Raw genomic sequence first — 13,933 nt, forward strand, 5'->3', positions numbered from 1 at the left:
CTGTCTGTACGTTGAAGGGACTATGTTATGTGATTTAAATTCTTCAACATCTAAAAGATGAAACAGTTCTCAATTATTTCATATGAAATGCATGTCGATTTTGGGAAGCATGTTATGGGTAGCTGATAAGATAGAGGAAAGATCAAACTTTATTGGAGGAAACCAAGAAATGCCCAATATTATAATTAAAGCAAGTTGCCACATAACTTTTCATATACTTGAGCATAACTCTTCAAGCCCTCCTCAGCCTGAAAACATAGATCTTAAATTCTTAAGATTATAATAGATATCTATAAAATCAATTTGTTCAAGAGCTTTTCAATTTTATTGTTTAATTTGCTGGGACATTTTGGATAGCTATAGTTCACATGGAAGTTATTTAAAATCATAGGGTAGGGCCTTTTCAGGCTGACATAATTTATCTGTAGCTCTGCTTAGAAGCTGGGATATGGATGATATGACTTCTATAGGCCCCTGCATGTCCCAGGAATATATGGGTAATTGGTCTTAGCAGTGCCTGAACAGCACATGGTTTCAGTATAGAGTAGGCAGAATTTGACCCCAGAAAAACAGACATAATCTTTATTTTTTTTAAATAAGAGCACTTGAAGAAAGCCTGAAATAAATCCAGAGTTACTATAAACAAAGTGGAGGGAGTCTTACTAATCACAGAGAAAAGTCAGGCTCATTAAAGAAGGTAATTATTACCTCTGACATACAGAACTGTGTATTGCTTTAAATTAAGGTTCTTAACGAGGCATTTCATTGTATGTTCTTAACTGAAGGATTTAAGGAGGCCGACTGTCTTCCACAGTCAGTGGGAATGGGTGTTCTATGTTCATAGGCTTTACTGGTAGAGAATATTTCAGGAAAGAACAGTTCAGGAATTTAAATACACCAGTGTTCACACAATTTCTGAACAGATTGCTGGTGTGCTGAAAGCCCACCCAAGCTATGTGCTTACACGTGGAAAATTTAAACTTTGCCACATGCTAATGATATGCTAATGAATTTTCACGTTAGACAGATGACGAGAGCATGGTCTCTGTCCTTTTTCTGTTAATGTAATGAATGAGCTTGGATAAGCAGTTTTAAGAGGAAGTTGTAAACAGGTTGTAAATGTTTACATGTTTCCCTCATTTTTATTAGTTTGTTTATTTCACCTCTCTTGCTCAACAAATTTCTTTTTATTCTTTCTGTATTGTATTGTTTATAGAATTTAAACATGCTCTCATGCTCTTGCAAGATGAGAATTTGTCTTGATCAGCAAGAAGAAACTGTATCTATCTCAAAGCCTCCCTTTATCAAAAAGTCTGTATTGAGTACCAATATCAACTTCTCATGATGCTCATATACATAAATGTGTTGTTTCGAGGAAAATAAATTGCTTTTCAGTGAATACATTTCTTTAAAAAGACATATTTTACGACTCTGCTTTTCCAAATTTAAAAATATCTCACCAAACCACAGTGCTATTATAAGAAATGAAATGGGGGTATTGCTCAAATCTAAAGTTTGCATTCTAACTCTTTTTCCAAGCATATAGCTAAATTCTGGAAAGCCTGTAGCCCATTAACATGATTTCCCCTAGGATTTTTACCTGTTCCATCTAAGAGTAAGTGATAGTAGAGCAATTTTGTAACCTCATTTTCTCTATCTATCAGAAGAGCAGCAATGTCTACCAAGCACCCAAGAGACAAGCTAGTCCAAGATAGAATCTATGATCTGTACCTACTATAGAGAAAAAAGTCTAAATCTTTCTAAACTTTCTTATACGAGAGCATTTGAGTGTGACCCATAATATTACCACCTGATTAAAATCCATTTCCAGTTAAATTACAAAGTCCTAATGTTAATCACACACATCTCACCATGGGACTTTCAAGGTGGGTTCATATCCTTGGTAAGTGCTCAAATGTTCTCTAAGGTCAAATATCCTGTGACAGGAACCATTATGTCAGTGTTTGACACTGACCTAGCTTTAGTCAGTTCCATCATGATGTCATGCTTAAAATATATGTTTAGTCTGTTTTTTAAATAAATACATCATTTTCTGATTCTGTTACGTGCTATCGTCCCGATCTTGACAATTGGTACCGTCTTTATTCTTCCCTGCTTTTCTCTGCCTTGTTTACAGATCATAGAAGAGATGTCCTACTTTGGGCCATTTTAATTAATCCAGTTTCTCCTTATATATTCCACATGACTTAAAATAAAAATTCAAGGTACAAAATTTCTATTAAATTTTATATCTATAAAATTTCTATTAAATATTAAAATTCTCAGGGAATTTGGAGCTAAATATTTATGATAAAATATCCAGAATCTTTTGTGAATATAAAGGAAATAAATCCTTTGTACATTACATGTAATATACATGTTTTACTATATTGCATATTTTATATATATATTCAATATAAATGTTTTATATTTATATATTACTATAGTGCACATTATATTTTTTACTATAGTGTCCATTATATATATAACATATAATTTTTTACCATATATATTTTATATATATATAATGTGCACTATAGTAAAATATGTATACCGCATGTAATGTACTAAGTAAAGATTTTTATCAAAAAGTTTAATTCTACTAATATGTCATCCATTTATTTAAAGTGATTCATTACATTAGTCAATGGCCAGATCTTCGTGTCTCAATTCTGTGTAGGTACTTAGAGACCACAAAGCCCAGAGAAAACATGCCTCAGATATGTTTCTTTAATAATATTCCATTTAAAGCCGGGCACGGTAACTCATACTTACAATACTAGCACTTCGGGAGGCTGAGGCAGGAGGATCCCTTGAGCCCAGGAGTTCAAGACCAGCCTGGGCAAAACAGTGAGGTCTGGTGTCTTCAAAATATGTATATTCCATTTAAATACATATTCATAATTATTTCATTAAATTGCAATATTCAATCCCTGAGAGATATTACAGGTGCTCTCATTTTCCCCACAGCTATTTATACCTAAATCATGTACCTTAAAGCATTTATAGGTCACTTTTCTCATCTGTGAGTTGAAAGGGTTATGGGACACATGTTCTTGTCATATTTGGGGATTACTGAGAGAATTCCCTGGACAATGTTTATTGATAGTCATGGTTATCATATAAAAGCTAATAGTTCATGAGGCTCTAGACCTATTCTAATCCTGATTTTATAGATGAGAATATAGAAGTTTAAGCTCAACTCAAAGTGAATATCCAATTTATCAATAATTTAAATAAAAGAAGAAAAGCATATGATTTGAGTTTCATGATCCTTCACCTTCTGATTTTTTCGCAATAAAATGACTCTAGAATTATGGACAAATATAAATAGTTTGAGACAATCTAGTGTGTTATTTTAAAACAGAAATTCCTACAGTTATCAAACATATTACTGAAAGCTTATTGCCACAGTTTTTGATGTTTGCACTTGGACTTAGAGGCAAACATACCCCTATAAACTTCAAGACTCTACAAGTCCTTAATATGAACTGTTTCTAGGGACGTTTTGGCAACTGAGTTTTAGAGATATTTCAAAAAAACTTTAGCATTGGTATTTAAGGGATCTTTTAAAAGCTTTCATTCCACACTTTTGTTACCCCCAAGTAAAAGCTCATGGCTGCTCATGTGAAGTTTGAGACAAGGCAAAGTAAACTCTCAAATCACCTTCCCATGTAACTGTGCTTATTTTGGGGAACAGCTATACACCTCTATTCTCAGCAGAGTCCACTGAAGCTAATAGCTCTTTCGCTCTGAATCTTACCTTTTAAGTCCTTTCAGGACATCATTCACAATCGCATCACAACCGTCTTCAGATCCCCTACTCTCCTTAAGCATATTCAATTTCCATCACTGTGAAAACCAAATGAAATTCTATTACTTAATATTACCCCTGCTCATGACTATCATGGACACCATATCTTTTTCTTTTTTTCATTGCCAAATTCAGAAATATTCCATAACTCACTGATTTATCCATTCATTCATTCTTAGATTCAACCATTTATTAAGAATCTTAATTGGACATCCGATACTGTGCTAGGGCAGTGGGGAAAATATTTTGGCTGCTGCTGTCCCTGCCACCAAGACTCATAGCACAGTGCTCAGCGTATAGTAAATGATTAATAAACAGGAGTTCTCCCACCTGCCCCCCGCTTCCATTTTCTCTCCACATTCACCATTTTCCTTCCTTGTTTATTTAATATTATCAGCCATTTTTTCTTTGTGTAAATAGCACATATGCAAAATTTGGACAAGTAAAAAAAATTCACCTTTGTAATCATACCATCTTAATTACAACCCTTTATTTTTTATCCTTCTTTCCAGGAGTTGTTTTTAGTGCATATATATTTTCATGTTGCAGCTTTATATTAATATCATGGTTGCTTATGCTAATGCATACTTGCTTTATCCTGTCCAAAAATCCAAACAACAGAGAAAAGTGTAAATAATAGAGTAAAAATTAAATGCAAGCCTATCATCCTATCATCTCAACCTTTCGGTGATTGTGAATTTATTTATTTTCCTATGCACATATATGTAATTTCATATGGACTGAATATTGTTTAGTGTTCAAATATTTAAAAATTATGCCTGTAATATCTGAAGACACTGTAAATATAAAAATTTCAGGGAATCAAACCTATATTGAGATAAGTCAAACTTCCTCCCATTGGGTTGCCATCCAGTTTGATGTGGTCTTTTAAGTCGTTTTCAACAAAATTATAGCTAGAAGTAAATATTTAAATATATTAACAACATAATTGGATTAGTACTAAATGTATTTTTCTGCAGCCCGCTTAATATAACAATGTGTTTTCAACATAGTACGATATTAATGCATTTAGATTAACCTCATTGAATGTATTCATTTTAAAATTTTTAGCTAAATAATACATATAAATACATTTAAAAGCACCGACTACTATAAGGCTTGAAAATAAAAATAGTAGTTGTTGTTCTTATCCCTCTCTAACTTACTCCTCAGAAATTCTTTTGAACATTTCCTTTGACATGAAAATCTGTTGTGCAAAATAACATGCACGCATTCTTATTTCTAGACTTTATTTTATATGTTGTCTATTGGTTTCTTACAGCAGAAGAATAAAATTTATCTTTCCTAAGGAACTCTCTAACCCCCCTCATCTTCTTTCACCTGCTGGCCCTATTTCAATTACAATTTTTGTATTAAATCACTAGTCCCTGTTTACAGTATAACAACTAGATGCATATTGTTCATAGTTAAGTAATGCCGAGTACTACAATTACATTCCCTTTCTTATATTCTTCGGGGGTTAATAATTGTCTTACTTTGTATTGTTTTCTTATATTCCCTGTGTATTTATTACTGATTTATCTTCAGATTCTTTGACAGCACTATCGCATCCTTATTGATACGGTAAAGTTTAATACTAAGATATTCACCTGTAAGCTTTCAAGATCTTCCTTTTCTCTGGGAGTCTAGGCCTTGAAATTTTTTAAAAAATATATTTGCTGGGTACTACTGCGGATTTCTTGCATGCATATATTGCGTAGTGGTGAGATCTGGGCTTTTAATGCACCCATCACCTTAATAGTGAGCATTGTACCCAGTGGGTCATTTTTCAACCTTCATCCTGCTCTCCCATGTTTCGGAGTCAGCATCTACTATTCCCCTCTGTATGTTCATATGGGCCCATTATTTAGCTCCCATGTATAAGTGAGGACATGCAGTGTTTGACTTTCTGTTTTTGAGTGATTTCAGTTAGGATAATGGCTTCCAGTGCCATCCATGTTGCTGCCTAAGACACGGTCTCATTCTTTTTTATGGCTGAGAAGTGTAATGTTTTGTTTTGTTTTGTTTTGTTTTGTTTTGTTTTGAGACAGGGTCTCACTCTGTCACCCAGGCTGTAGTCTCAACCTCCCGGGCTCAGGTGATCCTCGCACCTCAGCCTCCCAAGTAGCTGAAACTACGGGCACATGCTACCACACCTGGCTGATTTTTAAATTTTTTTGTAGAGATGGGGTCTCTCTATATTGCCCAGGCTGGCCTTGAACTCCTGGACTTGAACGATCCTCCAGCTTTGGCCTTCCAAAATGCTGGGATTACAGGTGTGAGCCACCATGCCTGGCTGAAGTATGTATGTGTGTATGTATGTATGTATGTATGCATGTATGTATGTATGTGTTATTATTATTATTATTATTTGAGACAGGATCTTGCTCTGTCACCCAGGCTGGAGTGCAGTGGGACAATCATAGTTCACTGCAGCTTCCACCTCCCAGGCTCAAGCGCTCTTCCTACCTCAGCCTCCCATGTACCTGGGACCATAGGCCCATACCATCATGCCTGGCTAATTTTTGTATTTTTATTTTTGTAGAGACAGAGTTTTGCTATGTTACCCAGGCTAGTCCCAAACTCCCGAATTCAAACAATCTGCCAACCTTAGCCTCCCAAAGTAGTGGGATTGCAGGCATGAGCCACTACACCCAGCCTGAAATAGGTATTTTAAATGACACGTTTTGGTGGAGTCCTTTCATTCAATGAGTTGAATGTTTCTTGGGCCCTTCAATATGGTAAGAAATGCTTTGGGTTATTTTTAATTTTCAGATGTTTATTTCTGTTATTTCTTTAAGGGATTTCTTCCTTCTGAGTTTGTTGTTCTCTCTGTAGCTCCTAAATTGATTCTTTTTTATCCATTTTTTTCATTTTCATATATTTTTGTTTTATCTTTTGCGTTTTCTTCTATTGTATCTTTCAGTCCTTAAGTAGCATTTTTTATTTCTTTTGTACTAGTTGGTAATTTCTGAGAGTAATTGTTTTCTGAATATTCCTTTTATTTAATAGTATTCTTGGTTTCATGAATCTTCTCTTACTTTCTCACTTATTTTTCGAGGTTATCAGTTCCAGGGTTGTTTTGTTGTTCTTTTGCATTTGCTCATTTGTTTTTTTAGCTTTCACTTCCTCTCTTAACGGTCTCATTTTCTCTGAGTTCCTTTTCTATCTCCTTTGATCTTTGTCTTTCATGTTGGAGACTTTAGAAAATGTTGCATTATTCTGGATCTCTGTTCATATTCCAAAGTGATGCAGTGATACACTAAAAGAAAGTCCTGGGCAAGTAAGTGGGTGTGATTTGTTGACCATGTAGAAACTCAGTCTTTTGGTTGGAGGCTTCCAAATGCCAGTTGATGTAGGTATTTTCTCCTAGACTGGGAAATTTTCCCAGGGGTAAACCCTCCAATCTCTTGTCTGTGAGAGCAGGGGAAGATGGTAAGGAAGACAGTTTAAATGTAGTCTATCTGGCTGTTAGGGCTCGGGGTATGCCAGAGGATGAGTACATAGGAGGAGGTGGGGGGAATTCTTATAAGAAAGAGAGTTCACTCTCTCTCTTTCTGGTGCTTCACTCTTTTTTTTTTTTTTTTTTTGAGTCAGAGTCTCGCTTTGTCACCCAGGCTGGAGTGCAGTGGCATGATCTCAGCTCACTGCACTGGTGCTTCACTCTTACGTTCAACTGTCTGATGTCTGTGAGCCCAGAGCTTCTCTGGTTCAAAGTATTTCCATAGTAAACATCCCGTCTCCTGTAGTGTGGCAGAAATGTTTTTCCTTATCATATAGGAGAGAATATTTGGAGTGTACAGTTTTTTTTTAAGTTTTATTTTGTGTTTAGTTGATACATGATTGTACATACTTTTTGAGTACGGTGTGATGTTTTGATACATGTAGACATTGCATCAAGATCACGTTATTATTGCATAAGGATATCCATCGTCTCTAACACTTGTCATTTCTTTGTGGTGAGAACATGAAAAATCCTCTCTTCTAGCTATTTTCAAATATACAGTACATTTTTGTTAATTACAGTCACCCACCTGTGTAACAGAACAGCAGACGTTATTCCTCTTAGCTAACTGTAACTTTATACTTGTTCACCAACCTCTCTCCATGCCACATCCCTCATCTCCTCCCCAGCCTCTGGTAATAACCGTTCTACTCTCTATTTCTATGAACAACTCGTTTAGATTCCCCATATGAGTGAGATCATGGGGTATTATTAATTCCCCTTTTCTCATTCATCCTATGTCTTTGCCTCTATATGTACCCACTGCCTCTAATTTTTGAGATATTCTGGAATTGCTTGGTGAAAATTAACTTGCTTCCTGTTTGGCCCTGAATAGAGTGGAGAGGCTGATACCTAAGCTTGCTATCATATAGCTATCACTTTCCATTTTCCTGAGTAGTCTTGAAATCTTTCATCTGCTACCATTTTTTTCTTAAATACTTTTTAATTTTGTAATGTTTTCCTTTTTCCTTTAATTGAATTTTGCAATGTTTTCCTTTAATCCCTTTACTGTCATTTTAATAAAATTTCATAAGAGAACAAAGATAAATATCTGCATTCACCTTGACTAATTAAATAATTCCATTCCATTACTTTCTTAAATATTAATGATGGCATCATTCTCCAAATCATTGCTTATAGACCATATTGATCCTTGATTTTTTTTTTTTTTTTTTGAGATGGCATCTAGCTTTCTTGGCTAGGCTGGAGTGCAATGGCATGATCTCAACTCACTGCAACCCCTCTGCCTCCCAGGCTCAAGCAATTCTCCTGCCTCAGCCTCTCGAGTAGCTGGAACTACAGGCGTGTGCCACCATGCCTGGCTAATTTCTGTATTTTTAGTAGAGATGGGGTTTTATCATGTTGGCCAGGCTGGTCTCAGACTCCTGAGCTCAAGTGATTGATCCACCTCGGCCTCCCAAAGTGCTGGGATTTCAGGTGTGAGCCACCACACCCAGCCTGATCCTTGATTTTTCCATGACACTTGGCATTACTTATGATTTACCTCTGGGTTGCATGACACTGTAGCTTCCTAGTTCTTCTTCTATGTCTATTTGTTCCTGATCTCTTTTTCAGATTTCTCATATCTTTCTCAATTCCAAAGGTTTGAATGAGATAACATATGTTAGTCACTTATTGTGCTGTGTAGCATAAAACCATAAACAATCTTGGGAATTACTTCACATAATCTTTTACTTATCCTTATCATGATGCTTACAAATTGAACTGTAATTTCACTGAGGTCAGGATTGAAGTTTAATTTGCCTCTGTGTGTTTAACACCTAGAACCATGATCCATATGTGTGTATATAAAAACATATAATATGCATTGAGTGTTTGTAAAGGGAAGCAAAAAGGACAAGAAGAGACACAAGAAGAAAGGAATTGATGTCATTTGCAAAAATGTGTAAATTAACCATGTAACATGAAAATCATCAAGATGATTTATTTGGCTTGCTAACAATTTAAAATAAGAAAAACACATAATTTGGGAGAAAATATCATCAGAGTTTTTACAAAAACTCATAGAGAGAAATGGAAAGTTTCATTCAGATTCATGGCTTTCACACTTCGTTAGCCTCACTGCTATAATTAGTTTCAATCTCCTAGATTGCATAGCACAACTTGTGCCAGTATTGCCAAAAGTACACACACACGCACACACACACACACACACACATAACATAAACACATGCATCCTTTTTCCTTGAGGTTTTTCTCAAGAGCAGAATGCTTCTAAGTTGCTAGACAAATTCTTGATAACCCAATAAAGCCACCAGTCAGTATGTTTCCTGTCTCCCTACTAGGAGCAGTTTGAAAGTCTTTGTCCAATTTCTGGAATAAAATATCTGAGAAATGACAGTTCACAGTATATGTTAAAACAAATAAATTTTCTGTCCAATTCCTGGAATAAAACATCTCAGAAATGACAGTTCACAGTATCCATTAAAACAAATAAATTTACAGGAATACTTAAAATTCATACAATGTGAGATTTATTTCCAGAAACAAGTCATACCCACTCATTCCTAAGTTAACCAACAGAACACAGCCCTGGTGATGGCTTTCTGAGGATGACACGACGGAGGCTTCTCCAATCGCTCTAAAATTGTTGTGTGGAAAACATTTGGCAGCCTCAAAGAGCGGTCTTGTTGACCCTAACTATATCATTTTTCATCAAAATCATTCTTGGTATGTCTTATGGCCAAGGAGTTATTTTCCTTAGCAACATCATGGTATGGAGGGATTTGCTATAGGATAAGTCCTGAATATTCTTGCTTTTTTTCTGATTTAACTTTGAAAAGAAGTCCTAGACTAAATTCAACCCTGCTCTTTCAAATAGCTTCCTCAAAAATATAAAAAAAAATCTTTTAAGTCTGCTTTTCTCTGCACATGGCCCTCTACACAACATCTATAGATACAGTAGAGACATAGATGAAAGATGGATGTAACCAAGAACAGGTATGTGTACCAATTTCCATAATTATCAATGTATCAGATTTTATAGATTGATAAGGAATTGTGGGCCCCAAGGTAGGCATTATCTTTGGCCTGTTGATTGTCCACTGGCAAAGTCTGTAATTTTGAAGTTGTATTAACAACAACAGGTTGTTGCATCATCTAACACAAATCAATGCATCCGTTTGGAATATACAAGAGAAGACCGTATGTTTCTGAGGAAGGGGCTCGAAGCAGTCTCTCCTGGGGAATTCAACTTCATATCAGTGAGGTGAAGTGGATATAAGACAAACGCTGTGTGTGTGGAGAGCATTAAGAAAGGTCATATATTTCAAAAAAGAATATTGTTTACAAGGAGTGTTAATAGGTTTCAGGGGAAATGTTAATTTTTTTTTTCCTGGATGAAATAGCTACTGTAAGTTTTTAATGGTTAATCATTCATTCTTGAATTTTTATATTAAGCATTTCATATTACTTTATTGACTTAACTTTTATGCTCTTCTTCATTTTGACAGTAAAGAATGACCAGGCAACACTCTTTGAAAATTGGAGACCATTTGCAGCTGCTCTCTGTTGAGGAAAGTGAATAATAGGGTGCCCTCAAGGAATTGCAAAGGTATCACTCAACAGAAACTTTTGTGTCTGAAGAAAACTAGATCATTTTATCATGGTAGGCATGCTGATATGTTTGCTTTAATAAAATGCCATATTTCTGCCTTTAATCTCTTGTCAACCCGCTATTAAAAAGCCCCAAAGTGCATGCGTGCAGCACATGTAAACACTTGTGGTTTTGAGGTTACCACAGAACATACTAATAAAGCATGTAATTTGTGTTTTGTGCACAGACTGTAATAATTTATTGAGTGGTACAGAGAAGCTAGAAAAGGATTTTCTCTAACTTTTGCCAGCAAGTCAATTTAATTTTAGTGCTCTATGCAGAAGTACATGTATACACATGTTCTTATGATGACATCATGTTTAAAAAGCATTAGGGAGCCTGCATAACAAAATGGGACAAAACATAAATTCATTTTGCACATACTGAAGACACTCTATCAAGTATGCTTATGTTCCTCCTATAAGCTGATGAGCTGGGAGGTGTGGCATATATTCTTCCACAAAGGGGGTGTGTGTGTGTGTGTGTGTGCGCGTGCGCGCATGTTTGTGTGCGTATTGAGCACTGACAATACATTAGCAGAATATAGATCAAGTAAATTCAAGTAAATTAAGATGAATCATAATAGCAAGAACTTTTATAAACTTTATCAACATTATCCCCAGTCCCCCTGGGGGAGGAGGGCAGAGAACAATGTTGTTCCTTCTTTTATATGGAATAACAAAACATATAATCATTGAATCACTTCTAGAGGATCCTAGAAGAGCTCATTGCCAGACTACAGCCTCCACCATGATTGTTTGGGTAGCCAATTTATCTGTTTATGTAAGATCCTTGCAGGTAAGAACCGTCAGGTTGTATATCACTTAGCTTTTTGCTTTCACTTCTTGTGAGGTTCCTTGCACACAACAAATCATCCACACAGATGCATAATTTGAAAGGAAAGGCCTTGAGCTTATGGAAGCAATACATATCAGTTTCTGGAAAATTCTGTGAAATTCTGTAGTTGGAAAATAATTCTGTGAAATTCTATGCTTTATTTACTCAAACAAAAAACACATTCAGTTTAGAAATAATGTCTGTGCCCAGAAGAAATGGGTGTTAGATACTCAAAATGTGTTTATTCCAAAAAGATGCAAGATTTCTCTCCTGGAAAGCAATTCACCACTCTCTATGCTTCTTTTTCTTTCTGAGAAGCTTATACACATAACGGTTTTCAATGCACAGATAGATCTTCTGTGGTTCACAAGCTTTTACATTTGAGGGCTAATTAAAATGAATCCTTTGTGCCACCTCTAAGATACAACTCACTCCTTCATGTTGTTCATCGACTAAGATCTAATAAACCAGTTCCAATTCATAACTAGGGATTATTGAACTTTCTGTGGCCATTGGCTATCATAGAGGCATTGTGAAAATCTCTAAGGAGACAAGTGCACAGCAACCTGGCCTGGAGGGTCCTCTTATTTGAAGTAGAACTGAAGTTGCACCCAATTATGTAAGGCTGATCTAACCCAGAAAAGAGTTTTCTGCAAGAGATTAAGCCAATTCTCCAGACCTCTAAGGAGGAAATCAAGATCCTTGTGGCTGTTTGATCACTTCTGTGATTTGAATGTCTCCACGGTTTAATCATTTGCTTACATAATGAGGACATTACAGAGAGAAGAGATGAGGGTAGGGGAAGAGAAGGAAGGGAAAGTGAAAAATAAGAAGGAAAAGGAAAGAAAGAGAAAGAAAGAAGGAAAGAAGGAAAGAAAGAAAGAAGGAAAGAAAGAAAAGAAAGAGAAAGAAAGAAAAAAGAGAGAAAGAAAGAAGTAGAAAGGAAAGAAGAGATGGAGGAAGGAGAGGTGGGAAGAGATGAGATGCAAGACGAAGAGAGGAGAGAAGAGGAAGGAAGAAAAAAAGAAAGAAATTGGTCAGAAAACCATATATCATTAAAATGTTTATCTTGCACATGTTGGCTGGTACTAGTTTTCTAGTATCAGAGGTACTGGAGTCAATGCTAATTTTAAAAAGCCAGGAACAAACATTTTCTAACTGTTAAAAATTAGGATTTGGAAGACTTTTTGATTGGCATAAAATGTAACAGATATAAAAAGTAGAGATTAGCTATTTAAGTAGCTAGGTTAAAAGAAGTTTAATCAGGGCTCTTTTGCTTAGTAGCCTTTTTAATATTTATCTGTGGGTTTCTCAGCCATAGATGGATGCCAAATCATCTTTCATGACCAAATTTAACTGATCAAATTTCTTTTGACATACACACAAAGATGGGAGTAGGGTGGGGGCACAAATACATACAAAAAATTCAGAGTCAAAATAAAGTTAGTTCCCAGGATCATGTTTTAAATCTGTAACTGTAAGGTTGCAAAGGTTCATGCATATCAAACTCACTTTATTTTATTTTAATGTGGTAATCAAAACATCTGTTGAAACATTTTAGATAAAGATGGGCAGGTTTGAAGAATAATGACAAATGTGAATCAATAGGAACACCAGGATAGACTATATTTTAAGTTAAAATTACCTACATATTAAATAAGCACCCATTACTAGTTTTTGCAATGCTTTTATCTTTGTTAAACAAAATGTCATACCTAAAGGTTTAATTTCTATTTAAAGAGATTAATGCAAAATAATTCTGTGATTGCAATAGAAACCATTGATATCAAAACACACAGCATTCACATCACAGGACACAATCCAAGTTGTAACTCACTAAATATACTCTACATAAATGTAAGATCTGTGGCAACCACTTTTTTTCCTCAATAAGAAGACTGAAGGAAAGACAATAGTACTTTTTCAAAAAATTTTCCCCCTAAGCTTATGTGTACATATTTCCTTATAATGAGCTCCAGAACTAACTGAAGAGTTAAAATCCCAGAGTTAAAAAGTCATAAGTTCAGTGTCCCAAGACTTTGGGTAATGACAGTGGTTTTACACTACACTAATGTTTTACACTAATCATTGATCTTTTATAAAAATTTCCAAGTTCAATTTTTTTTTTTTTTTTTTTTTTTGAGACGGAGTCTCGCTCTCT

At 35.3% G+C, this 13,933-nt stretch overlaps 1 long non-coding RNA gene across 1 annotated transcript in view; it reads left to right on the forward strand.

The window, feature by feature from the left end:
- The window catches only part of LOC131382083 (uncharacterized), a 335,812-nt gene that overhangs the window by 317,480 nt on the left and 4,399 nt on the right, over positions 1-13,933 (forward strand). Inside the window, exon 4 of the long non-coding RNA XR_009211255.1 lies at positions 10,793-10,893. This is a non-coding gene — a long non-coding RNA (uncharacterized LOC131382083). The remainder of the gene's footprint in view (positions 1-10,792; positions 10,894-13,933) is intronic.

This window comes from Hylobates moloch, unplaced genomic scaffold, assembly GCF_009828535.3.
Source record: "Hylobates moloch isolate HMO894 unplaced genomic scaffold, HMol_V3 SCAFFOLD_20, whole genome shotgun sequence".
NCBI lineage: Eukaryota > Metazoa > Chordata > Mammalia > Primates > Hylobatidae > Hylobates > Hylobates moloch.